We start from the raw sequence: 27,911 nt of genomic DNA, 5'->3' as shown, positions 1-27,911 counted from the left end.
ATATTTTATAAGGTCCACAGAGAAGGAAATGCACCAACTACCTCAGTTTCTTGACCTAGAAATAAATCCCTCAATGATGACTAAATATTGAGCTTTTTTTGAGATTTTTATCACAAGTTTCCCTGCTTCAATATAAGCTGCTAGAGAGAATTAAGCCCCTCCCCGCCACCCAAGAAAAAGTACTGAGGAGTGGTCTTACACCTGTTGTCCATGTCTAAGCTGAGAACAGAGATGGAAATGAAACTACCGGCTCTGAAGGCTGAGTCAGAAATGCCCCTGCCCTGTATTCATGTGGTGCCATGGCCCCAGAGCTCTCAGCCAGGCCCGTCTGGCTCTGTGTGGTGTTGGCCCACACTGGAGAAAAGGGCACCTTTCCTAGTGTCCCATCCCCACCTCCTGCTTCCTTCACTATCCAGACACTGGGGTTGGGAAGCGAGAGCAGGAAGGTGAAAAAGGACTTCCTGCAGGTTACCAAAGGTGGCTTTTCTCGGTGTCTTCTTCCTTCCTCAAAACATTTAACATTCTTTGTTCTGTGCTTCATGAGACTAAGTTGGGATTAGGGCAAGAATGGGCAGAGAGCTTGGAAAGCAGTGTGGGTAGAAACTTGGTCACAACCCCCAACACCTTCCCCACTCCCAGAATTATCTTTTCCTCTATCTTAGTCCCCATTTTATATCCTCAAAGGCCGTGGGCAAGAGCAAGATATTCCTTTCTAAGTGTCCCCAGCCTCACCCTGCCCTGTCCTTAGACCCTCAGGATCACCTTCTTGGCTGTTTGATTCTCTGCCTTCTCTCCTGCCAACAAGTTAAGAAGGGCCCCCTCAAATCCCCCTAAACAGTCTGGAAAGAACCCTTACAGCTCCTCCACTGCTTCTGAGGGCCTGCACGGGGTAGGGGTAGAGTAGGAGAACTGTGCCAGGGAGTTGAAAAGGAAGATTTTCTTGGGGAGATCAGGAAGAAGCCTGAAAATGGGGAGAAGATAGGGAAAATTTAGGAACTAAGAGGCCTCTAGTCCATCCTGTGAAGCTGACTGCCTAATGTATGGCAGGCTGTTCATATTGAATATTTTTCAGGGGATTTATTAGGGTGGCTCCTGTTTACAGAGCCTCTGTTTCTCCTCTGAAACACAGAGCAGTGGGGAAGAGCTTGCAGTGAAGGAGGGAGAGGATGGCTTCTCAGAGGTGACAGTCCCATGGTGTCCATCACCAGATTCCCCTCTTTAGCTCCCAAAGCCATGGAGGAGGGGAGGGGAAGGAAGGCATCTCACAGGTGACAGTGCTATGATGTCCATCAGCACCAGAAGAGACTGACTAGAGAGGGATCCAAGAGGAGCTTCCTGCTTCTGAAACAACCTCCTTACCCCATTCTTTCCTGCGCCCCCTCTCACATGCCCTCAAGACTGTATGGCCAAGTGGGCCAGACCTCCTGGCTGGCAGCCCTGCTCTCCGTCCCGGCAGCAGGCTCTCTGCTTCAGCACAGAGCACATGCTGAGGTCTCTTGCACTCCTTTGCTCACTCACCTCAATGTACGTGTGTTGCAGGTTCCTAGTGATAAAGGAGGAGGCTCTGGCCCTTCAAGCAGGAAGATGATGGGCTCTGGGACCCTTTGGGGGCATATCTGCTTGGCTGGAGTAGGGGGAGGGAGAAGGCTGCTGTCAGCTCAGCTGAGCTCAAGGTTTTGGTGACTCATGGGGGGGGGGGGGGTGGGGAGGCTCATGAAAACAACAGGGGGAAGGAGGAGGACCCAGGCCTGTTAGAGCTCTCTTTTGCCCGTTTCTCCCCTACAGTGAGCTCTGTGGATAAATAAAGGTCTCTTATCTGGATTGTGGGGGCTCGGAGAGGCCCTAGCTCTGAAGGAAGAGAGGGAAATAGGAAAGAGAACAAGAGAAGCTGAGCATCCCAGTGAGAGGCTTCAGTGAGGCAAGGATAGGAGGGGCCAATTATTCTTGCTCTTTTGTAACCATTGGCTGCACAGAAGGTACTGGGCATCCGCATGTGCTGGACAGCTCAGGGCTCCTGGGCATCATCCAGAAAAGGGGCCTCCCAGGCAGACAAAGCTCCTTCTTCCAGCCCTCACTTGCCTGCTCAGAGCTCTTGGTACCCAGCTGACACCGCATGACTTAAGAATTTATGTTTTTTAAAATCATTACTGTAAGACCACTTGTCTCTGTACTCTCTTCCCTGGAAATAGGCACCATGATCCTCAAAGGTTCTGATTCTCTCTCTCTCTTACAGGCCAGCTTGGCAGTGTGCATCTTCGCCATCCTTTCTGAATCAGGGGAATGATAGGGTGCTGTATTTGAGATCACAACAGCAGGAAGGGGCCAGAAGATGGACCAAGAGAACCAGCCATGCCTTTGAGCACAGTGCCAGAGGCCTCCTTGTTTCAGCAAAGGTAAGCAAGGATCCAAATGCATAATAATTATTATCCTCCCTCTAAACTCAGAGAAGGATGGGCTAAGAGGAGGGGACTTCTCTGATAGAGTCCAAATACTCATCTGCCTATTTCTATTGCTTTCTTTGCTGGTGACCCTGCTCGCTAACTGGGGAGAGGGGCTCTCTGCTGGGATGCTCCTGAAGCTCCAGAGATGGATTTGATTGGAGAAAGGAAGAGACCAACTGCCCTTTATGTAGGAACAGGGGACTAGGTCCACTCCCCAGCTCTCCCTGACAGCATCAGGAGCTCAGGTCCCTACTGGGACACCCAAAATAAAGCTCACCTGGCTCTGGTATAATAGTGGTGCTGTGAGGGGCTGCACCAGGTGCGGTGAGATTTACTAGTAAGAAGGAGTGAGTGAGAGAGTGAGTGAGAGAAATATAAGAATCACTCCTCAATACCATATGCTTCTCCTCTTTCTCAAACCTCTCCTTAGCCCTCCTTATCATCCACCTCCCTTCATTCAACTCCACTCCTGGCCATTTCATCCCCTCCAATCTAAGGACGTGGTAAGTAGTTGCCTGTTCCCTATACTTTTCTCCCTCTTGCTCTCCTTCTCTCCTCCCAGCACCCACTCAAGAGTTATCCTATTTGAACTCTTTCCACCAGGATCTGAACCCAGAGTCCCCAGTCTCTGCTACTCCCCTGACTCTGAGGCTGCCACTCTGAAACTGACCCATAAACACTCATCCTCCCCACAAGGATAGCCAGGCCAAGACTGGTATGTCCACTGATACCAAGGGCCCTGACCCAAAGCAGAGGGCAGCCCTAGGGGAACTGTGGAGCCCGGCCCTAAATGTGTGTATGCCTGTGCATTGGGCACACTGGTTTATTAGTGTTATTTCAGCATTGTGATGCAGAGAGAGTAAGTGTAACAGCTGCTCCTTGCTTGCAGTGTTTATTGTTACCTAGAGACAACCTCCTGGCTTTTTCCCAGCTTCCCCTCCCCCCAAGCCCAGCCCCCTCCCTGCCAACCGTCCTATTCTCCCCACACCGATGGGAAATTTATAGCTTGCCCATACCATGCCTTTAACCCTCTCCTATCCATAGGATAAGTGGTGGGGAAACCAAAGTGAACAGTGGGTATGCTTGGCCCCAGAAGGATAGAATAGTGTATGGAGGAGGGAAGGATGGAGAGAGGGAGGGTAAGACTTCCCTTCCCCAGTCTGCATCCAAATTCAGGCTTCAGTTGCCCTCCTGGCTCTCATGTTGAGAGAAAGAGCTTTAGACCTAGCCTTGGGATCCCAACATCCTTCTCACATGATTATTCTCTTCTCTGGGCATCTCTAAGGTCCCCAGTTGGACTGCCTCGCTCTGAGCAAGTTCATCGAGGTAGTACTGAAATGGAAGGAATAAATACTGAGTGGCAGAACCCAGCCCCCTCCTTTCTATAGAGATGTCATGTCAAGATAGACAAGAGGCTCCGGCATGAGGAATGCTGGCCAGACCTCCACAGCTAGGTAGATGTCAAACGCAAAGCTGGCTGCTGAGCCTGGTGGGTAAAACTGCCCACCTTAACTTCCCCTGTTCCTGGCACTAAGATCCTGAGGGACTCCCAGGTCATCCTCCACGCTGGTCTCCTTGGTCTGGTTAGGCTATTTCTTTCTGCTTTTCTTCCTGGCCCATTTTCTCTTGCTTATCTTTGGTTTGATACTTCGGGGCAGACCCAAGAGACCAAAGGGACTGAAGTGTGTTAGTCATGGCCTCAACAGAACTGGGGAAGGAGAAGCTCCTCTATCTCCTCCTGACCTAGGACCTTTCATGGAGGGGCACCATGTCAGGTATTCACCATCTCCACTGCAAACAAGAGGGAAAAGGATCAGATTTTAGCAGAAAGGTTTGAGGTTAGATACCTGGAAAAACTTATGGGGTGTAAGACTTCAGAATGGGTCTACTTCTCTTCAGAGATTTTGCTTCTGCCTGGATGGATTTAAGTCTTTGTCTACAATCCAACGGACATTGGAAGAACAGGGTTACTTTTCTGGGGCTCCTCCAGATGTCTCAGTGCAATCTTCACACAATATACCCCTTTTCAGTCCTTCTAAATGTAGTATGTATTGCCCTGGCTGGTTTGGCTCAGTGGATAGAGCGTTGGCCTGTGGACTCAGGGGTCCCGGGTTCGATTCCGGTCAGGGTCACATGCCTGGGTTGTAGGCTCGATCCCCAGTTGGGGGCATGCAGGAAGCAGCTGATCGGTGGTTCTCTCTCATCATTGATGTTTCTATCTCTCTCTCCCTTCCTCTCTGAAATCAATAAAAATATATTTCAAAAAATAAAATAAATGTAGTATGCGTTAAGCAGACAGCGTTGGGTTTCAGTGCTAGTGCTGCCGTTTATCAGCTGTGCCACCTTGGTGAGTCACTTAACCTCTTTGAGCCCTACTTTCCTTGTCTGACGTGCGGATGAACAACCTCTTAAGGTTGTGGAGAGAATATAGTAAAATAATGTGTGTAAAGCACCTAGGACAGTGCCTGATACTCAGTAGCTGCTCATTCAACAAGGGTTGATGCAATAGTGTCTATTACTTTTATCAAGTTAGCAGGACTAATATTGCTTCAAAGACTCCATGATTATAGCCCAATATGTGTAAATGCATATTCTGGGGAGAATGTCCATAGTTTTCTTCATGGTGTGGAACCAGGGTTGGCAGTCTTCTGGAAAGGAAAGTCCCAATCCCTTGATTCAGATTCCCCAGTAAGTGAGTTCCCCCATTCCCATTCCTCTCAAGACAGTGTTCTGCCTGGAAGCACATCTTTGACTCGGGTAGACTGGGAGAGACAGCCATCAGGGTAGCTGGCAACACCTAGTGTTTGCCAGGCACCTTATAGTGTGAGTACATTTACCCACATGAGCTCTTTTGATACCCAGAACATCGCAGTAAAGTGAACTACCATTTATTGAGTGCCTACGTTGTGCTGGGTGTGTATTTTTAAATGATGTTTCAAGTCTATAGAATAGTTCATTACCTTGATATGCCACAATTTATAAGGCTCAGCTCCTATTTTTAATCCTTTAGCTATTTTTACTGTGTTAAATAATACCACAACAAACATTCTAACACAAAACTTCATGCATTTTTTAATAGTAAATTCCAAGTAATGGAATTATTGGGTCAACAGATATAAATATCCCCCCATGGTTATGATCATTTTATTGATGTACTCTAATGAGAATAATATTTTTTAATCTTTCTCTTTGGAATCCTGCAATGGAAACACAAAGGCAGCCTCCTCTTCCTTCTATACCCAGCAGAGACATTAATATAATCTATCGTAGCTTTTTAAAATATATATGTGTGTATATATATATATATATATATATTTTTTTTTTTTTTTTTTATTGATTTTTTACAGAGAAGAAGGGAGAGAGATAGAGAGTTAGAAACATTGATGAGAGAGATCAATCAGCTGCCTCCTGCACGCCCCCCAGTGGGAATGTGCCCGCAACCAAGATACATGCCCTTGACCGGAATCAAACCTGGGACCCTTCAGTCCGCAGGCCGACGCTCTATCCACTGAGCCAAACTGGTTCGGCTTTTTTTTTTAATTGAGGTAATTGTAAATTCACATGCAGTTGTAAGAAACAATACATTTTTAAGAGATCCCTTATACATTTTTCCTACTTTCATCCAATAGTAACACTTTGCAAGACTACAGTATATCACAACCAAAATATTGACATTGATACAATCCACCAATCTTATTTAGATTTTCCCAGTTCCACTTATGTTTGTGTGTGTTTGCTATGCAGTTTTATTACCTGTATAAATTTGAATATCTATCACTACATCACGATACTGAACAGTTTCAATACCACAAATATTTCTCATGTTGCCCTTTTATAATTATGCCCTCCTTACCCCTCCTCAATCCCTAGGAAACACTAATCTTATCCTCCACTTCTAAAATTTTGTCACTTCAAAAATGGAGTTATATACTATGCAACTTTTTAGGATTCGCTTTTTTCACTCAGCATGAATCCATTTATGTTTTTATATGTATCAATAGCTTGGTCCCTTTTTTATTTCATGATGTGGATGTACCACAGTTTAACCATTCACCTGTTAAAGAATACTTTAGCCCAGCAGGAGTGGCTCAATTGGGGCATCAGCCTGTGCACCAAAAGGTTGCCAGTTCAATTCTTGGTCAGGACACACACCTGGGTGTCTGATTCAATTCCGGTTGGGGTATGTAAGGAAGGCAACTGATCACTGTTTCTCTCTCACATCGATGCCTCTTTTTTTCTCCCTCTCCCTCTCCCTCTCCCTCAGCATATCCGAAGGTGAGAATTAAAAAAAAAAAGAATGCTTTGTACTCATTAGGAATTAATGAAGTAGCTCATTTTACTTGGTGCGCTGAGTGTTTTATCTTCACAATTATTAAGCTTCTTAATCTTTCAGGCATGGCACTATTATTTCCATTTCATAGACTAGGAAAAATGAGGCTCATAGTAAATGATTTTCCCACTATCACATTATATTAAATGGCAAGGAAGATATCTTGGAACCCAAGATAATAGGGCTCTTTCATTACACCAGGCTTTCTCAGACCTTGACTAAGGTTGCTGGGAAAAGGGTTTGTTGGAAGAGAAAAGTTGGAGGCACGAAGAACACTGGAGCATCTTGGGCCATCACAGCTAACTTTGTTTCATAGGTTAGAAGAACAGTAGTGTCATTGAGCAGGGACAACGAGGCATGTGTCCTTGAAATTGTTTTCCCTTTGCCAGGGAAGAACAAGGCTGAAGTGGATGGAGCCCACAGGCCATCTGCCCACAGACCTGAGACCTGGAATGGGAAAGGGAGGATCCACCCTTTCGTTGTCTATCAGAGAATGAGGAGGCAAGATACTGCTTGGAAATATGAAGTTGTATGTGTCTCTTGTCAGGTCCAAGGAAAATGAGGCCTATGACAACAAGTGAGCTCTCTATTCTGGAGGAGTAAGGGAGATGTAGCACCTTTTTAGTTGGTTGCGGTGAGGGGAACTACAGTTCATTTCCACATGTACTACATCTTGGACAGTCTCAGTGTCTGGAACAAGGTACAGGGGGCAAACAGAGTGGGAGCTAAAATGCCAGTCCAGTATTTAGTCCTGACTTCACCACTGCTCTTCTCCTCCAACTAAGTCAGGAGTTGTAGAAATCATTTAGTCTGTCCCTGAGCCTCTGGTCACTGGTTGAAGCTGACAGGTAGAAACCTGAGTTGGCCCAGACATGATGGATGGTAGAGATGCCAACTTGTAGGAGGAAAGGTTTGGCTCCTCTCTTAGGAGCTGTATCTGGCCAAAGGCTGCCTCCTCCCACTTCTTGCTGGAACTGGCTCTTTTGTAGTTGATGTTACTATTGCTCCCTTGGCCTAGTCCAGTGATTGTGGACTCATAATAATTTTCCCTATCTACTTCTGGCTCCAGAACCAGGCTGACTGCACATAGTACTCTTCTCCATCTCCCTTGGCCCATCAAAAATGGCACATGTTCTTACAGTGGCGCCCGCCATCCTTACCAATAATTCCAGCCATGGGAGGCCTTCAGGATTTATGGGGACTATACTGCATTGAAACAACCAGAGATATCCATTCTGCATCTGCCTGTTGGTTGGAAGTTCTTAGACACAAGGGAGACCACTCTTACCAGCTCTTATCCCCACTGAGATTTCCTGACTGTCAGAGGTCCTGACGTGGCTGGGAGACAGCTCTCTTCCCTTGCAGCCAAGATGGCTCCTAACCAGGAAATCTCAGGACCCCTGCTTACTCTCTTTCTTTGGCTGCCTCTCTACTCCAGGTCCCCTTCTCTCCTGTCACCACTCCCTTCCCATTCCTCCTTTCTCCTCTCTCTCTCAGCAAGTTTTTTATGTGATTACAGGCACTGCATGGTAATTAGTGCTAAACTCATTTGCACAACTACAGTTAATTGGCTACAACAATTAATTAATGTGTTGGAAATTTGGCACTGGAAAAAAAAAGTTTGTCATCAAAATAAGGGCAAAAAATTGTAGAGTAAGGTACCCATAAAAATTGAGGGCAGGCTTCAAAAGCCCAGCTGGGCCTCAAACTTCAGGCTGGCCTCAGATGCCTTCCCACTCCCAACTTCAACACATTTTCCTTCTTCCTCTTTCATTTTTTTCTCTTCCTTTTCCCCCCTCTATTTCTCTTCTCTTCTCTCTCTCTCTCTTTACAACTTAAGCAAACTCATTTCCCTGATAAAATATAGCATGACTAATGGCTAGAGCATGTAAAAATCATTGGGAAAATGTCCTTGGAAGACGAATGCATTTTCAGCAGAATAATTAACTTAATTAACAAATTCACATGCATATTCATCAGGCTATTAATGTCTTCTCGGCTCAGCTTGATGAACATTGCGGTAATAACCATCTCATTTACATACTGCATTCTACTGCGATCCAAAACAGAGACAACATACAGGCGTATACACACACACACTTGCACAAATACACACAACATGCTTGGGCCGCTTTGCTTTCCAGGTTGGCTGTGAGTGAGTGTGTGTGTGTGTGAGTGTGTGTGTGTGTGTGTGTGTGTGTGTGTAGGAACCCCGACTGCTCGGTGGTATGATCTTTAGAGGGTCATGAGTGAGGTGGGGTAGTGATGTCCATATGTGGATTTAAGAAAACAAATTCATTCATATTCTCTCTCTTCTCTCTCTCTCTCTCTCTCTCTCTGCCTCTTTTTCCTTGTTTCCTTTCCCCTGTGTCATTTTCTTCTCTTGCGCCCCCCGCCCCCCAATCTCTCTAGGGAAAAACTTGGTATCTGTGCCAACTTTTTCTCCCCTCCCCTCCTCCCTCTCTCTCCTCCTTCCCTTCTTGCAACTGCTGCCAGCCGGCATCAGCACCGAATTGCCATCTCCTTGAGCTCTCTGTGGAGCAATCTCAGAGAGCAGTAAGGTGTGACGCGGGGCTCTGCCGGCTTCGCAGCACCGCCTGCGGAAAGAGCGCAGGATGGCGGAGGAAGATTAAGAGAAATCTCGAGCAGGGCTCCGCTGCCATTGGTGTGTGCAAATGCCGAGGAGGAAGGGAGAGGGAGAGCGAGGAGGGGGGTGTAGAAAGGGCGGGGTGGTGGTGGTGGTGGGGAGACCAGCAGCTGTCGGCCTAATTCTTCTAACACTCTGCTTGTGGTCATATTAGAAAAACAGATTATGCCCCTCGGTGCCACTCATACTTGACATACGTTAATGTTCTATATCTCCATTCTCCGGTCTTGACAACAATGGACTTCAGGTCAAGGAGAATGGGGGTCTGGCTGGCCAAGGGTCACAAAGGATTCTACCCTCTCATTCTCTCCTGACCTCCAACCCCAGTCTGTACTAGCCCTTTAGAAAGCAAGCCAGGACCAGAATTTGCATCCTATGCCACCATTTGGCCCTGCTTTTTGCAGCCCCTGGGAAGTTGAGAGGTCAGAGGACACCTGGAAGCCCTTTCTCTGAAAAGTCACTGCCCCTTTAGTCTTAATAGGTAACATTAGGGCAAAGTAAGACCAGCCTGATGGCACCCCCTGCTCTAACCTTTCTATTGCTCTCCACCTCAAATCAGAAGTTGAAGGTCAGTGAAAGGGGTCCATGATAGTGCTCCATGAGAGGGCTACAGAGAAGTCATAAGCAAACAAGGCCAGGATTGTTTCTGGGTTGCTATGGAAACCAGGTTCCCTCCTCCTGACAGGAAGGGAGGGCTGCCTGAGGCCTTCCTCCTTCCACCAATCCTGAAGGCTGTAAAAGCGGAGTTTGCTAAGGCCTGGGGCATCTTGGAGGACAGACCAACAGTTCCCAGCAGCCTGACTGCCAGACCACAGCCCTTTGACTACCACCTTCCCTACCCTTTCACCCCAAAATTCAGTCAAAGGAGGCTTTTCCTCAGTGCCTTGTCCTCTATGGAGACCTGTTGCTTAGCAACCACTAGTGCCTTCTTCCTAATAACTTGCAGGGACTGAGAGATATAATATGTCTCTATATTCAGTTTCCCTTCCCTGTCTATTTATATTTAATAACCAAAGCCCTGTCTTGGGTTCCCTTGGCACCTGTTTTAGAGGGAGTAAGCTGCATCCTGAAGTTATACCTGAGGAAGAACTTCCAAACAGGGAAGAGTGGGAGAAAAGACAGGAGTAGATAGGGAAGCTGTGGAATCTTTTTTTTTTTTAAGTGTAGGTTGGGGGGGGGCGGGGGGGGATTTAGAACTTGGGATGTGGGGAGAGAATGTCCACCGGGATTCCCAAGGGCCTGTTCAGGACCTGGAGTGGACCCTATCAGCTGCTTCCTAGTTGGCATTTTCCACTCCCCATACCCTATCCGGCCCCTCCTTCCTAAACTTCCAGTCTAGAGCCCTCTCATATTTCTGTATGTGGGAGGCCTGTCCCTCTGGGAATGTCTAGTTTCCTAATGTTTGTATGTTGGTATCCAGGAAGGGGGCTGTGTCAGTGTATGTCCAACAAGGCCTGGGTATCTCTCAAAGTTTTCCAGTCAGTCAGGAAACCTGGGTCTGAGCCCCCTCTTCTTATTCTCCTGTGATCCTGGTTATTCACTTACTCTATCCTTTGTTGATTCATCAGCAGAGCAATAATAATAATAGCCCTGGCCAGTATGCTCAGTCATTAGAATATTGGCCCGTGGACAGAGGGCCTTGGGTTCGATTCCTGGTCAAGGGCATGCACCTCAGTTGCAGGTTTGATCCCCAGTCGACATGACTCTCTCACATTGATGTTTCTCTCTCTAAAAATCAGTGGAGCCCAGCTGGTGTGGCTCATTTGGTTGAGCATTGTCCCAGGCACCAGGAGGTTGCTGGTTTGATTCCCAGTCAGGGCAGATGCCTGGGTTGCCAGCTAGATCCCCAGTAGGGGGCGTGCAGCTGATTGATGTGATGTTTCTCATCGATGTTTTTATCTCTCTCCTTTTCCCTTCCTCTCTCTGAGATCAATAAAAATATATATTTTTTTAAAAATCAATGGAAAAAAATATCCTCAGGTGAGGATTAACAACAACAAAAATAGTAATAAATTATAATAGTGGACTTTAGTGGGATAAGTTTAAAGTAATATGTAAAAGGAAACACTCTGAAAACTGTCAGATTTAACTAAAATATTATTTTAAGGTCTGAAAAAGGTTTGACTGCTGGGAAGAGGAAGGCATTATGAATCCAGCCTAGCCCTAGGCTTAGGAATGCCATTAGTTTTTTGGCCAGAGGGGTATGATTCTTTGCCCTCTGGTTGGTAGAATGGGGAGCTATATATCAAAATCAAACACAAAGCTGTCTAGGGAGAGTAGCACACAGTGTCACCATCATCTTCCCCCCCTCCAGTCCCAAACTCTGACCACTAGTCTTCAGTAGCCCTGCCGATACCCCACCCTGAACCTTCCATCCTTCTGGGTCGGCACCTTCACTGCATTCATGCTAGCTCACAGACTGTACAGTTTCACCCTTCATTCCCCCCTTCTCAGCACTTCCTCCAACCCGGCCTTCTGTGGGAGACAGATGGGGTGTCTGGGATGGAAAAGGCTCTGGGCTCTATGCCGCCTTGGGTGGGCAGCCTGCCTCCCCATCTCCCCACTACTCCCCCTCTCCCTACCTAAGACACTCAGATTCACCCCGGGCAACTTTGGGAGCTGCTAAGGATTCCAACTCTCTTACCTCTCAGACTCAGCCCCAGAAGCAAACCAGAATGAAATCTTTCCAATCCTAGACTCCAGCCCCTCTTTGTGGAAAACCAATGCAAAGGAGGAATTAGGTTTGGGAATGGTAGGGCTCCATGTGAAGGGGCTAATGTGGAGAGGAGGGAAAGGCCCAGGGTCCCTCACTGAGGACTGATGGCTGTGGTTTGGGGCCTGAGTTGACAGAGAAGGCTGAACCTCAGCAGCTCCTTTGTTCCAGAAATCTGGGGTCCCTGAAAGGAGGCTTAGCTTGGGGAGGGGGAGAAAGAGAACTAACATTACAGAGCACCAACTGTGAGCCAGGCATGATGCCAGAGCCTTTCCATACCTGTAGTCACAACTAGCAGGTGAGGAGTCAGGATGAATAGGTGTCTCATGAGCTCTCAGCATCTCTCGGCAGAGTTGACCACCTCCTCCGCTGATTCTATGATGTCACTGCCAATTCTCCTACCACTCTGGCTGCTCTTTCTCTGTCTCCTTTGCAAGCTCATCCTTAATTCCTTAGACTCAGCCAAGTCCCCCAACTATATACTTTGATGGTACTACATATCCTTTCAGAGCACTTAGCACAGTTATTTCACACTTATTTGTGTAGCCATTTGAATAATGATCCTATTTCCCCCACCAGATGGAAAGTTCCACGAGGACAATGACCACGTCTGTTTGTGTTCACCGGTGTGCTCCCATTGCCCAGCACAGTGCCTGGCATAAAGCAGCTGTTTGGTAAATATTTGTTGAATGAATGAATAAATGACAAAATGCTATCTCTCTGTCCTAAACTCAACTTCTTAGCCACTCCCTCACTCCAGAACTAACTCACCCCCAATGTGTGCACCAGGGAACAGGGTGCCTGGAAGGTCATCTCATTCTCCTGGTAAAAAGCCATCAGAACAGGACTAGTCCCAGTTCCAGGGCATGGTATGGGGCCTCTGCCCTCCTAATATCTGGCTCTGCCCACTTGTTCTCCAGCTTCTCCAGGGATTGAGAGAATTCAAAATCCCAACAACTTCTCCCCATATTGGGGCCTGAAATCCCTCGTGAGCTGGAAAGGAGGAGTTCTATGGAGAAGGGTGTCCCTCTTTTCTACCTTAGCTGAGATTGCAGAGACCCCCTCTGCCACCCCTCTGTTTCTGTCCTCTTTCCCTGGACTTCAGGGAAGGGGTTGGTTTGAACAAGTGGGAGGGATAGATAAAAGGTAAAGCTGGACAAGCTGCTTGTTCATTGACAGCGCTGGTGACAAGCCTCCGCCAGGTGATTGGAGCAGAGGAACACAGGACCCAGCAGCCTCAAGTCCTTTGGGACTACACTCTCTAGACCCTCGGAAGCAGGGAGTGGATTTGTCTGGGAAGTGGCCAGCCTTCAGCCCAGACCTTCATCTGCGCCTTTCTGCTGCCCTTGCCATCTGACCTCAAAATTAAAGTGAGGCCAGCTCCTTGCTCTCCCTGGCCACTCCCTATTTTAGCCAATGCCCAGCCCAGAGCATCTCTTCCACCCAGCTGAGCACCAATATCTAGTTCTCACAGCTGCCTCTCATACAGTCCCCTTATCCTGACAGTGCCTCTCAGCACTCAGGTATTGGGGTCATAGATCTGGAATCCACTCCAGACAGTGTTGCTCTCTCTCACCCTACCTGTTCTCTGGGCCCCTAATGAAGTAGGTCAACTCAGGCTGTGGGCCAAGTGCTTGTGTCCTCATCAAAGACAACATCTGTCTCCTCAAAGATGATAATTCTGCGGAAGGAGATGAGACAGGCACAGGAGAGAAACCTCCATCCTGCCCGGGCCCTCACCCCAGATTCCACTGCAGGCACAGATTGAGGGTGAGGGCCAAGACAGCCACAGAGGCCTACACTCATACATGCCCCTGCACAGGCCTTCATGCCTCTGAGCCCCCAAATATGTGGGCCCCTCCTGGGCTCACCCAGCTACCTGTGCTGCTGCTGCTGCTGCCGCCAAGCCAGCCTTCTTTTATTCATGCGTTGTTTTATTGCTGGCAAATGCTGCTGCTTGCTGCTGTTAGAGGCGTTCCTGCCAAATCCATCCCAACATCTTGGCCTGGCATCAGGGCGGCATGCTAATGTGGAAATTTAAAGAGCCGCTCAGTTTTAAATCGGAATTTTAAATGAGCAGCAGTGCTCCTGAGGGACCCAGGCAAAATTGAACAGTATCTGATCCACCCTTCCTATTCCCACTCCCATAGAATCACCCTACTTTCTCCCCTCTGCTCCCCTTAACTTGGACATTAGATGAGGGAGTGGCATGGGACACACTAGGGAAAGAAGGAATTGGTACAAGATGGAGTCATCTAGGCCAGTAATGGCTGAGATTTCCCGACTCAGGACCAAGGAGGGATCCACTGCCTGCTATCATGTGAAAATGGAGGCAGGAACGCTCTACACAAGGGAGTAGAGCTGGGGATGGTAAAACTGATGTGCCTACCCCACTTCCCATTTTACCAGGAAACAAGAAGAGAAGGCCCAGAGCAGAGAAGAGGGAAGGTGGAATTCCAAGAAGACACTCATGTGCAACATGCAGTTGTGTGGACTGGGATATGTGCACACAGCTGTGCATGCAGGTCAGGATGTTTGCTGAGACGCCCTGTAGCACATGTGTACACAGCCCACACATCACTATGTATGGAGAGAAATTATTCATATATGCAGGGCAGTCTTTCTTCCCATATCCAGGCCCCTGTCCTAACCAGAGCAAGCTGGTTTCTATAAGTTGCTAGCTTGAGCTGTGCTCCAGGTTTTCCCATAAATCCTAATGCACTAACATTCCCAGCTCCTGGCACCTACCTTGAGTCAGCCATGGTGGTGACAGAGCCCCACAGCAACTCTGGGGCACTTAAACTCATTTTTTGCATTGTTGTGGCTACAGTATGGTGCCTTCTCAAATGGCCATCAGATGACAAGCTCTGACCTCTCATCTGGGAGAGGTAGCCTTGCTTTCAGAGGGAAGAATGGGCTAATGGGAGGTGAGAGAGGCAGAAGCTGTACCTGTCTGTTACCCCCTTTCCTCTTTACCTGTCTCCAGGAAACAGATGGCCCCTCATTATAAAAAAACATATATTGTGCCCTGGCCGGTTGCTCAGTGGTTAGAGCGTCATCATGTGGACTGAGGGGTCGAGGGTTTGATTCCTTGTCAAGGGCACGTACCTTGGCTGCAGTTTTGATTCCTGGCCCTGTCAGGGCACATGCAGGAGGCAAGCAATCGATGTCTCTCTCTCTCTCTGCCTCCCTTCTTCCCTCTCCTCCCCTCCTTTTTCCCTTCCTCTCTCTCTAAAAATCAATGGAAGAAAATATCCTCTGGTAAGGATTAAAAAAAAAGAAGAAAATATATATTGAGTGCCTACCCTCAAGGAGACAATGTGCTTAGTTTAGCACAGTGCCTCACAATTTTCTGGGCTGGGTCGATGACAGCCCTAAGAATCTGGATGTGCTATCTCCATCGGACAATCCACAATAACTTGCATGGCAACCTCAACCTCACCAATGTAAGCTGCCAAAGAATGCTCCTTGACCTTCCCCAGGATTCCTCCTCCCTCAAAGAAGGAGCCAGTTCCTTTATGGGTTGGTGTGGCTGCCAGCCAAGAGGCTTGGGGCAGGCCTGGGGCATGCAGCTGGCAGCTGCCCACCAGATCCCCAAGGAACACCTTCCTCCCCCACTCCATCGCCCCATTCAGATGGCCCCTGGGCGGCAGGGAGGTAAGAGCTCCCTGCTCCCCATTTCCAGAGTAAACCTCAAGCTAGAAAGCCCATCATCTTCATTTCCACTGTAACCTGTTTCAAGATCCTCCACACAGGTACTTCTCCCAGGCAGGACCAAAAAGTTAATACAGTAGGGTTGGGCTGGGACTAGGTAAGGGGCCTTGAGGAGTGAGACAGGGGCTAGAATTATGGGAGAAGTTCCTGAGGTCAAGAGATGGATGAGGAAGAACTCAATGGCAGTGAGATAAGATGGCAGGTGGGGGTGGAGACATGAAGTAAAGGGGCTGAGTGAATCTGCCTCTCATCTAATTAGCAACATGTAAATAATATGCAAATAACCCCCTCTTTGTTTAGAGACCACAGGGTCTGTGCTTTTTGGAAGTGGCTACAGAGGATCCACCAAGCAGTATTTCTGAGCTCCTCAGACATGGGTACTCAGGCTCAACATAGACGCCATGGTGCAACCATCGGGTTGTAGCTTATTCCCTGGATGGACTCAGTTTCTGTAGGCCTCAGTTTCCCTATGTGTGAGATGGACTGGATGGACTCCAAGGCTTCTATCTAGTACTGACAGTCTGGGGTTCTCTGATCAGAGGCCCAGCCAGGGGAATTAATGCCATTCTGGGGTGGAAACTACTTAACTCTCTTGCCCCTGCTGTCCATCTTGGCAGTTCTGTCATGGTACCCCCCACATCCCCATGCACCTGCCATTCCGAACATGTGAACATTTTCCTGAAGGCAATGTGCTCCCCTATTCAATGCCTTTACCCCACTGTTTCCTCTGCTAGGAATATCCTTCCCACTTTAGTCCCTTACCTGGCTAACTCCTTCTCTAACTCCAACAGCCTTACCTACCTTATCCTTCCACCTTTTGGACATCCCTATGTGTTATTTCCTTGTATTATTTCCCACTAGACTGTGAATTCCTAAAGAGCAGGTACTAGGTTTTGTTCAAGATGGACTCTCCACCCTGGCCTGGTAGTTCCGTTGGTTAGAACATCATCCTGATACACCAAGGTTGCGGGTTTGATCCCCAGTTAGGGCACATACAAGAGTTAACCAATGAATGCATAAATAAGTGGAACAACAAATCTCCCTCCCTTTCCCTCTTTCTCTCTCTCTCTCCCCTCTCCTTCCCTTGCTTCTTCCCTCTCTCTCAAATCAATAATAATAATAATAAAGAGACAAAATCTCCAATTTCCCAAGGCTGCTGTAATAAATTACCACAACCTTGGTGTCTTAAAACAACAAATCTCTTCTCACATTTCTGGAGGAAGGTAGTTCAACATCAATTTCACTTCATCAAAATCAAGAGTTTGTCAGGACTCTGTGTGCTCTCTCTGGAGGCTGTAAGGGAGAATCTGTTCTTTCAGCTTCTAGGGGCTGCTGGCATTCCTTTGCTTGCAGTTGCATCACCCCAATTTCTGCCTCTGTCTTCACTCCTCCTGCTACTCTTCTGTGTGTGTATAATGTTCCTCTGCATCTCTCTTACAAGGACACTTGTGGTGGCATTTACAGCCCAGCCAGATGATCCAGGCAAAGTAATCTCTCATCCCAAGATTCTTAGCTTAATCACATCTGCAAAAACCCTTTTCCAAGATAAGGGAACATTCACAGGTTCTGGGGATTAGGATGTAGACACACCTTTGGGAGCCATTATTAGACTACCAAAATAAGCAAAGGCACTTTTAAATTTGTTAAGCATCTACCACTTGATAAGCATCTACCATGTGCCAGACACCATACATATATTTTATATTTTTCTCACTGCATTTAAGTCTTCCAGTAACCCTGAAAGGTAGATAATAATGCCTCCACTTTACAGATGAGGAAACTGAATGAGGCTGAGAGACTGAGTCACCTGTTCAAGCTCACATAGCTGGTAAGTGACAGAGCTAGGATTTGAAACCAGATGGGCTTGACTCCAAAGCCAGCATGATTTTTGCCTCACCAAAAGCCTTCAAGCCTACCCCAGGCTCTGGCTCAAATTTCTGACCTGAGTGAATGTGCAGAAACAGAAAGAGAAGTGGACAAGGGAAGGAAAGATGAGGCCCAGCCTTCCTACTGGTATTGACTCACTTTCTTTTGCCAAAGCCCTCTTACCACCACCCCTAAACCTCCCCCACCACCTCTGACCCCTTGTTTAAGGAGCCTGGAATCTCCCCCAGTTTGCAGCTCCATGCCAACTACTGCTGCCCTGAGGGTGGCACAGTGCCTGGACTTCAGGCAAAAGATATATCACAGAACCAGAGGGACCTCTGGGGTCACCTCTTTTACCCCTCTGTCCATATAGAGGCCCACAGGACAGGGCAGACAGGGTCAGGGTAGTGGCAGCAGAAGGGAAAATTAGCCATCTCTTCCTTTAGCTACCCTTTCTCCTCGCTTCTGACACTGTTTGTGTTGGGAAGTCCTCACTGAGGGCTGACCTTCCAGACATCATGTTGTAATGGAAGCTGGCCAGAATCAGATTGTCCAAGACTGTCCAAACCATAAAACGAGATTTTGGCTAAGTACCTTCACCTCTCTGGGCTTCTAATTCTTCATCTTTAAAATGGGATCGATAACGATGATAATTATAATATCCATCTCACAGGGCTGTTGGGATAATAACACAGCCCAGGAAAGAAGCGTCTGACTCACCTGGAGCAAGGGAGGTGCTGCGGGGATATTTTGTAACAGCCCCTCAGCCCTCCAGCCGAAGCCCCTTTATCCTGGGTAACAGGGCTTTGCTCACCTCAGCCGTCTGGTCTGCCTTGCGCGCTAGACTGTGAACTCCTCTTGGCAGGACCTTGTTCATTTTTTAATCACCGCTCCTTCTCCCCATTGTTTAATGTAACCCGCACTTGGGCACGTAGGATTGTAGGCTCGATCTACACTTGACAAATAAACAAGTGAGGATATCAGTCGGATCCGCAAGTCCCAGGAGGCACAGAGCCTGACTCCCTCCCACCCACCCACCCCCTTTTGGGCACGACTCCTTTCCCCTGGGCTCCAGGAGTTAGCGCGAGGAAAGGATGTTCTGCAGCTTTAAGATTTCTCTTGGGCGTCCCGGTTGCCAAGGCGCGGTTGTCAGGGGCCTGCGCTGAGCTGCGTCGGGCTTCGGCTTCGGCTTCGGCGCACCAGCTCCTCGCTTCCGCCACTGCAGCCCGCCGCCGCCGGGCCGCGCCGGCTCTGCTCTTCCGAACCGTCTGGCGGACTTGGCACCGGCCCCGACTCCTCAGTGCCCCCGCAGTGCGTGGCAGGCTGCGGCTTCATTATCCTGATTGATTCCTCCTGCTCCCGGACACCGTGGGGGCCCCGGCCAAGGAAGGGGGGAAGAGGCGGCATCTGCGGGCCCCTTTCTGGGCCCTCGCTCCCAGCCGCTCTTGTTCTTCGGGCTGCCGGCCCTCGGTGTTCTGCTGGTGTCCAGGCCGGGCAAGTAGCGAGGGCCAGGCCGATCTTTGCTCCCACCATCCCACCCCATAAACCCGATGGGCAGGGAGAGCGCCAAGAAGGAGCGGAACTGTCTGGGGCTTGGTGTTGGGGACCAAGGTGCCAGCCCTGGGCCACAAACGCAGCGTGGGTTTCTGTCTCCCGGCCTGCGCTCTGCAAATGCTCTGGGCCTTTCCCAGGAGGATATGGGAGGCTTGTGAAGGGAGCACAGTGATAGACTGAGAACTTCGAACTTCGGGAGAATAAGCCTTTGCCAAACGGGAAAGGTGACATCTTTGAGGAACATTGACCACGTGGGCCAAGGCCCTATGGCACATGTCTTATCACATGCCTCCCAGGTTGCCTTACGTACAGTTCTCAGGGGAAGCAGGGACAGGGTCTGCCAGACAGCAGGACACAGCAAGGAGCTGAGCTTAAAGGAAGGCCAGTTTAAGAACCTGGTCCCAGATCTAACAGGGGGTGGTCTGGCCACAAAATCGTGGTCCCCCAGGAAACCAAATACTGAGGTGAGACCTCAGTGGAAAGAGAATTTGGGAACCTGGGATCATCTTCCTAGTTCTGCCACTTGATTTCTGACCTGGACAAGTCACTTTACTATTCTTAGCCTTGGTTTACTCATTTGTAAAATGGGGTTAAGACCTCTCTGACAGTTGTCAATGGCTAAATGGGATAATGATGGCAGGGCCCTACCTAAGTTATCTGGCAATAAGGAGAGAGGGGGGTGAGAAGCAGGCTTTTATCTCTGCTGCTGTGTTGGGTACCCTCCTCTCTCCTTGAAGGAGGTAACTTTCCTCCATATGCCTAAATCCCTTTGAGTAGAAGATGACATAGAACCTTCCAGCCACAGCTGCTTCCTTGTCAGGGTAGAGGGGCAAACCTGCTGCCCACCTCATTGGCATGGCATGGATTTAATTTCTCAGTTCACATCAGGGTCTCTGTGAGGCCTTCTTTTCTGTAAGGCCTGACAGTCTCCCTCTAGTACCTCTGTCCTGTCCTGTTCAAAGGTCAGATACACAAACTTGGCCCTTTTGGCTAACTCCAACCTTTAGCTCCTGTCAGTTCTGGGAAAGGGAGCTGGTGGAGAATTTGAGGCCAGTTTTTCCAGACCTGTGGCAATCTTGTCTGTGAACATGATCTGGGCCACTCAGGCAACTAAGTGTCTATTTCTAGGTCTTTTTCCTCATCTATGAGTTAATTAATTTATTTTTCCAGTTCGTATTCCTGGGTGGCCGCACTGGGGCAGCACAGTGCACCCAGCAGGTGGGAGTGCAGGAGCCAGAGTGGGTGGGAAGAACTGCACTCTGAAACCGCAGATCCTGGGGGTGGGGGGGAGGGGGCGGGTGAGGAATAGACACACATGTCAGCCTCTTCAATACAAGGATATTTTTGCTGGAGGACCTTCCAGATTCTAGAACATTCCACAGTGTTATGTTGCTTTCCCCTTTTTTCTTGAACATAGTAGACTCTTGCCCTGGACTCTTCAGCCTGAGGCTAATTGCTTTCCTGGGGGAAAAGACAGATTATAAATTTTAGTCTGGAGCTTTTGTTCATTTCATTTTGATAGAATTATTTATTTTTAATACAATTATGCATTATTTTTATATTCAATGTAAAAACACAGTAAAAAAAAATTACCAGTTGAGGCGGAGGGGGGAACGGGGGGGGGGGAGCGGGGAGGGAATGTCAGGGAGGAATTTTTTTCTCTGGTGGGCAAAGGGAGGTCAGCACATGTATCGAGGCATGTCATGCCCTTGATTAATGTGACCCTGTGAGTGGCTTTCTCAGCCTACCTACTGGCCTGGCTGCCCACCCACCCCTGGTTGACCTGCTCCATCGTCAGCACCTGTAGGCCTGGGCTCCACTTCCTATTTATACAGATCACATGGGACCCTCGCTGTGGCTGCTTTAGGCAGAAGAGGGAGCCACAGCCGCCTAGTGGCTGCCAGGGAAGCTGGCAGGAAGGGGCATCTCCACCAGACATCTCCTGGGAAACAGTGAGCTCCCCAGAGAAGGGACATTTGGAAATGAAATTCCTGCCACTGTGTGTTTGTATGTGTGTTGGGGCGGGAGAGGGAGTTAAGAAACCTCCCCAGCCCCCTCTGCTCTTGTCTCTTCAGGGAAAACCTCTCAGCAGCTCTTCTCCCTCCCAAAACTCCAGCCTCCTCCCCAGAAGCAGCATAGGCTCTGCTGGGACTGGGTAATATCCCTTCAGATTTATGCAGGTGGAGGAGAGCACTGGACTGAGAGCCAGAGGCCAGTGTCCCTGGCTGCCCTGCCTCGCCCTCTCTGAGTCCTGGGTTCCTACTCTGTAAAATGAGGAGACTGGCTGAGATTTCCCCGTTGCTCTTAGCACAGAGGGGTTCCTCCACAGGTCCAAGAATACAGTGGGGCCGCTTTAGGTTATTTTTGGCACTTGGAGCAGATCCCTGGTAGGAGCTAATGATTCCTTGTGTGACCTTGACTGGTCACTAAAACAGCCTCAGTCCTCACCTGCACATCCACTCAGGTATTCGCAGGTGCTTATGGAGAGTGAAATCTACACTTGGAGGGCCCAGAGACTGCCCAGCTTTCCATGAAAGCCCTCCCCATGCTGTCCTGTGCCAGAGGCCAGCTGCATCCACCTTCCTTCCATGATGACCCCTTTCACATGAAACTGGAGGGCCCTGGAACCTTCTCTTCCCATAGTATCCAAAGCCAACCTATGAGAGAAGCCATTGTGCCTCCTGGGGAATAGAAGTGGGGTCCCTGCCTCCTCCCCTCACACATCCACCTGGTTCCCTTTGCTCTCCCTTGCTGATGAGGGACCAAGCCCCCACTGCCAGCCGTTTAACCCACCTTTCCCCTGTAAAATACTGGCCGCATGAGTGAAAGCAAGTGGCTCCCTCCCAGCTGCAGTGCACGTCCTGACCTCACTTCCTAGACCCCCCCTTTCTCAAGAGACCCCACCTTCCAGGCAGAGTGAAGTTTGCTGAGAGAGCTTTCCATGTAGGAAACAACCCCACAATTTTTGGAGGAGATATAGGAGCTCCAGGAAGGAAGCGGGGGAGAGGGAGGGTCGCGCTGCAGAAACCCTGGAGGTCCAACCTTTCAGGTGTCCTTCAGGAGGAGACGTGGACTAGCCCTCATGGCCTGATTTGACCTTGTGGCTTCTCAGCCCTAGGTCTGTTCCTGGGAGACAGGCCAGTGAGTTGGAGGTGGGAGAGAAGGTGAAGGGGGGGGGAGCTGCAGAAGTGGGGAGGGGAGTGACTGTCACCTTCTCGGGCACCGACTGTGTGGCAGGCGGACACTATAGGCTCTGTCCCAGCTTTACCTGGATTGTCTCATCCAGTTCTCACCCCAGCCTGTGCCAGTGTTGTTATCTCTTCTGTTCTGACAGAGAAGGAAACTGAGACTCAGGCGTTATGTAACTGCCCAAGGTCACACAGCCCGTCAGGAGCGAAGCCAGGATCCCGGCCCAGGTCTGTCTGCCTCCAGTGGGTTCTCTCTGCTGCCAGAAAGTCGTCCTCCTGAAAAAGCAGGTCTGGAGTTGGGGTTTTCAGTCAGAACTCATCAGGCTCCCCAGAGGCAAATCTATTGTCATCTGCCCTCCTCCTCCTCACCCATCTGCCAGGCAAGTCGCAGGTGAGCCCCCTGCCAAGGCCCCTGCCCCAGCCCCAGGTGCTAGCTCCGCTTGCCTGGCTCCCCGCCCCTCCCTGGTGCCCCCAAGGTGGCTCTGAGGTCACCCCACACCCCAGTGCCTTTAATTCTGCATTTCCAGGTCACGGAAAGCATAGGAAAAAGCAGGAAGAGAGAGGAGGTCACTTGAAGGTTGGAAGCAGAGGCTCTGGTCTTCCACAAAAGATTGGGGGTCCTGGTTATCTCCTTCAGTTCAAATGAACCCTTTCCTAACTCCCACCCCTCATCCCCAGAGACAGCCAGAGCTTTGCTTAGTTAATGAAATACAAAAGAAGGAATCAGGGGGTGGGGGTGGCTCGAGAGCTCTGGAAAGCGAGGGAGAGAGGAAAAGTTGGGTCTCTTCCAAAGAGTTAATGTTCCACAGTATGATCGATTAGGTGTCAGATGTAATTTCAAACCAATACAAGATGAATGGCATAATTTTCCCTCTCTCATTTTAGACAGAATTAAGAATCCATTAGCTAACACAAATTTTTGGCAAGTTTAATAGGAGCTCAAATCTACATTCAGAGGAAATGCTCCCCAAAGCGTGTTTCAAGCTTTTACTCCTCAGGCCCCTGGCCTCCAACGTCCTCCTGACCCTCCCAAGCCCTCTGTTCTCTGTCTCCTACATGCAGCCCCCTCTCCCTTCCCTGGTCCCCCTACATGCTCCTCCTCAACTCAGCCCAAGATTAACTGGCCTGACCCCCGTCACAAAGGCTGGGCCTGCCCACCATTGTCTTCCAGTGGCAATGGGTGGGGGAAGGGGCGGAGGGGCTGGCAGTGGGCCCAGGGAATGGGGGAGGTTGCCGAATTGGCCCCAGGCTCCAGACAAACCCTAGGGAGAGGGGTGAATTGATTGGGGCTTTGGGGCTGTTTGAGTCTCAGCTACTCATCAGTATCACCCCCAGAGTAGTTCTTGTTCTTAGACAAAGCATTCCCTAATTCATAAGGGGGACTACACCCCTCCTTTTACATTTACATATATTCACACAGCAAACCTGCGAGGAAGAACAGCTACCAGTCCATTTTATAGATGAGGAAATTGAGGCTCAAGGGGGTTGACTGGAGTCAGCTGGGTGCTTGGCTCTGCTACTTTCTTGCTTACCAGGGCCCTAAGCAGTGGTTGGCAAACTGCGGCTCAGAGCCACATGCGGCTCTTTGGCCCCTTGAGTGTGGCTCTTCCACAAAATAACTGACTTCTGCACATGGGCCACGAAGTTTCAATCGCACTGTATGTGCGCGCCCGCACGTGGTATTTTGTGGAAGAGCCACACTCAAGGGGCCAAAGAGCCGCATGTGGCTCGCGAGCCGCAGTTTGCCGACCACGGGAATTTACCTACAGGTCTCAGTGTTTTCATCTATAAAATGGGAAGAACATTAATACAAGATACAAATGAGAAAGCTCTTGAGAAAGGAGAATCTCCATGACTGTTCGTCTGGGCAGAGGTGCCAAATGTCCACGCTGCACCAGCCTCTACTCTCCAAGCTCACAGCCTGTTGGAGAGACAAAGGTAAACTGAGCCCTGCCCTGGAAGGAAGAGAAGCTGGAACAATAGTCATGGCAGCTTCCCCTTCCTGGGCATCTACCCTGCGCCAAGTGTGGGAACAGATTCCTTACATATAGTAACTCATTTACTCCTCACACCTTTTTCAGACAGATACTATTATTTTCACCCCCACTTTCCACATCAGGAAACGGAGGCACAAACAGATGAAGTACCTTGCCTGAGGTCACCCAGCTGAGCAGGGAGTGGCAGAGTTTAAATTCCAGCCCAGGCAGCCTGGGCCTGTGGCTTTTTTTTTTTTAATATATTTTATTGATTTTTTACAGAGAGGAAGGGAGAGAGATAGTCAGAAACATCGATGAGAGAGAAACATCGATCAGCCGCCTCCTGCACATCCCCCAGTGGGGATGTGCCCGCAACCCAGGTACATGCCATTGACCGGAATCGAACCTGGGACCTTTCAGTCCGCAGGCCGATGCTCTATCCACTGAACCAAACCGGTTTCGGCGGCCTGTGGCTTTTAACCCGGGGCTGAGCAGAGGTAAAGGCTGGGATGGTGGAACATCAGGATATGATCGACCTGCTCTGGGGTCTGGGAAGGCTTCGCCACGGCCAGGCTTGAATGAGGAGTTTACCATTTCACTGGGCAAGGAGAGAAAGAGCATTCTAGGAAACTTTAGAGCAGTGGTCGCCAACCGGTGGTCCGCGGACCCCTGGTGGTCCGTGAGGTCCGAAAGGTTGGCAGCCGCTGTTCTAGGCCAGTGATGGCGAACCTATGACATGTGTCAGAGGTGACACGCGAACTCATTTTTTTGGTTGATTTTTCTTTGTTAAATGGCATTTAAATATATAAAATAAACATCAAAAATATAAGTCTTTGTTTTACTATGGTTGCAAATATCAAAAAATGTCTATATGTGACACAGCACCAGAGTTAAGTTAGGGTTTTTCAAAATGCTGACACGCCGAGCTCAAAAGGTTCGCCATCACTGTTCTAGGCCATGAGGACAGCATGTGCAAAGGCATCAAGAAATCTCAGGCCCTGGCCTGTTTGACTCAATTGATTGGGTGTCATCCCATGCACCAAAAAGGTTATGGGTTTGATTCCCTGTCAGGGCACATACCCAGGTTGTAGGCTCCAGCCCCAGTAGGGGGCGTGCAGAAAGTAGCTGATCCATCATCAATGTTCCTCTCTCTCCCTCTCTCTCCCTCTCCCTTCCTCTCTCTCTAAAAATCAATAAAAACATATTTTTTAAAAATGTCTTAGCATAGGGGATAGTGAGTGATACACTGCTACAACCAAAACATGGGTTTCATGTGGAGGATGACAGAAAACAAGGTTGGATGGGCAGGCCAGGTGCTTCATTCGGACAATCCTGCTCTAAAAATTGTGAAGTCTAACTCCTACAGACAGCCTTGCTTGCTATGCTCATATTAATAGGTAGGGCTATTGCCTTCTTTCTTCATTATAATAACCACACAAAGAAGGTACTATTATCCTATTTTTCAGATGAGTAAACGGAGGCTCAGGAATATTAAGGAACTTGCCAGAAAGACTCAGCTAGAAAGTGACAGTTGAGCATCAAACCCATGTCTGACCCCAGAGCCCAAACTCTTTTTTAAAAATATATTTATTGATTTCAGAGAAGAAGGGAGAGGGGGAGAGAGAGAGAAACATCAGTGATGAGTGAGAATCTGATTGGCTGCCTCCTGCATGCCCCATACTGGAGATGGAGCCCAAAACCTGGGCATGTGCCCTGACAGGGAATCAAACCATTCATAGGTCTACCACTGAGCCACTCTGGCTGGGCAGTGCCCAAACTCTTAATCACTATGCTTGCTGTGTCCTGGTACGAAGTGGAGGAATTTTGGAGGAATTTTCAGCAGGAGGTGGTGGGTTTGGATTGAGTTTTAGGAAAATAATTTTGACAGGGTGTAGAGGTCAGAGCAGAGTGAGGCTGGAGGCAGGGAAGCCAGTAAGGAAACCATTGCTCTGGTCCAGATGAAAGTTCCAACTGGAGAATAATAGGGGAAGGCCCCCTCTTATCCATGGGGATGAAAGAAAGGGCCTCCAGGAGCCTAAGCAATAATAGTCATAATAACTCCTGGCCAGTGTTGCTCAGTGGTTAAATCATTTGCTGGCACACCAAGGGGTCATGGGTTCGATTCCTGGTCTAGGACCTGCACCTGGGTTGCAGGTGTGTGTGGAAGGCAACCAACCAATGTGTCTCTCTCACATCAGTGTTTCTCTCTCTCTTTCCCACCCTCCCACTCTCTCTCTAAAAGAAAAAATAATTCAATGGAAAAAATATCCTCTGGTGAGGATTAGCAAAATAATAATAATAAATAATCGTCAGAATAATACAAACTACTTACATATATTTTTGTATATATTGATTTCAGAGAGGTAGTAAGAGAGAGAGAGAGAGAAACATCAATGATGAGAGAGACTCATTGATCAGCTGCCTCCCACACGCCCCATTCTGGGAACCGAGCCTGCAACCCAGGCACGTGCCCTTGACTAGAATTGAACTCAGGAGCCTTCAGCCCACAAGCCGATGCTCTATCCACTGAGCCAAACTGGCTAGGGCAATAGTACAAACTATTAAGTGCCTACCCTGTGTCAGGAACTTCCCCTGAGCCATCTCCAAATTATACAATGCTGTAGGGCAGATGTTGTTAGCCCCATTTTACAGATGAGAAAGCTGAGGTTCAGAAAGGTTGATCAACTTCTCTGGACTACACAGCTGTGATCCAGCAGAGCTGGGACTGGACTGAAGCCCTAACCTTTTCTCTCACCTCATAGCCAGAAGGCGGTTGGACCACCCATCAGAGGTCAGCTCTTCCCTCTTGACATGGCTTAATATCGCCTGGCCTACGTATTATGGAGCTGGTCCCCGTTTGGACCCCAGCACGGGGCCTTGAACTGAAGGAGGTGGAAAAGGGGGTGAGGAGGAAGAGAGGAGAAGTTGGAGAGGGATGAGCTCTGGAGTTCTGAGCCAGCAGTCACTTTTACATGTTACTTAGACCATTCAAGAAGGTGTCCAGGACAAGGCATTCAGGAAGGTGAGTGAATTTAACTCTTAGCCCTTAAGTGGGGAAGAGGCCTCATACCTTTACTTTATTTCCTGACTTTTGGGAAGTCCTTCCTGCTAGCTAACTCCCATCCCTCCTAGTCTAGTCATGAACAACCCAGTTGCCAGTTTCAAGGAAGAGCCCCTGCCCTTGCATCCCACCAACAGGATATATCTCAGTCTCCTTCCTCAGGTGATGAGGTGTGTGTGTGGGGGGGGGGGGGTGGTATCCCACCTACTTGCCTTTAAGTCACTGCACACCCAGAAGTGCGGGGAAAGGGGGGCGGTTTCCAGACTATTCCACTGAAAGGAGGAAATAACCAGGCTCCTCAGCCCAGCCCCTCCCCAGCAGAGGAAGAGGAATAGCCATGAGCAGGGAGGGGGAGGGAGGAGACCTAACTGGGCCACAGGGCTCCTGCCTTGAAGGGAGGAGGATCGGAGTTTTGGTTAAA

General features: G+C 49.0%; 1 protein-coding gene across 5 annotated transcripts in view; it reads left to right on the top strand.

Moving 5' to 3' along the window:
- The window catches only part of CDK12 (cyclin dependent kinase 12), an 81,157-nt gene extending 63,484 nt beyond the window's left edge, over positions 1 to 17,673 (top strand). For 2 of the 5 annotated variants that reach the window (XM_036339119.1, XM_036339124.1), the window contains exons 16-19: positions 2,234 to 2,393; positions 12,711 to 12,805; positions 14,541 to 14,656; positions 17,617 to 17,673. The gene's annotated coding sequence lies outside the window, so the exon portion shown is untranslated. The remainder of the gene's footprint in view (positions 1 to 2,233; positions 2,394 to 12,710; positions 12,806 to 14,540; positions 14,657 to 17,616) is intronic. The other 3 variants (XM_036339128.1, XM_036339125.1, XM_036339126.1) reach the window with 3 other exon arrangements.
- The last annotated feature ends 10,238 nt before the right edge of the window (positions 17,674 to 27,911 follow it).

This window comes from Myotis myotis, unplaced genomic scaffold, assembly GCF_014108235.1.
Source record: "Myotis myotis isolate mMyoMyo1 unplaced genomic scaffold, mMyoMyo1.p scaffold_m19_p_17, whole genome shotgun sequence".
NCBI lineage: Eukaryota > Metazoa > Chordata > Mammalia > Chiroptera > Vespertilionidae > Myotis > Myotis myotis.
Note: the sequence above shows the minus strand (reverse complement) of the source record. Positions and strands in the feature narration are given on the sequence as shown.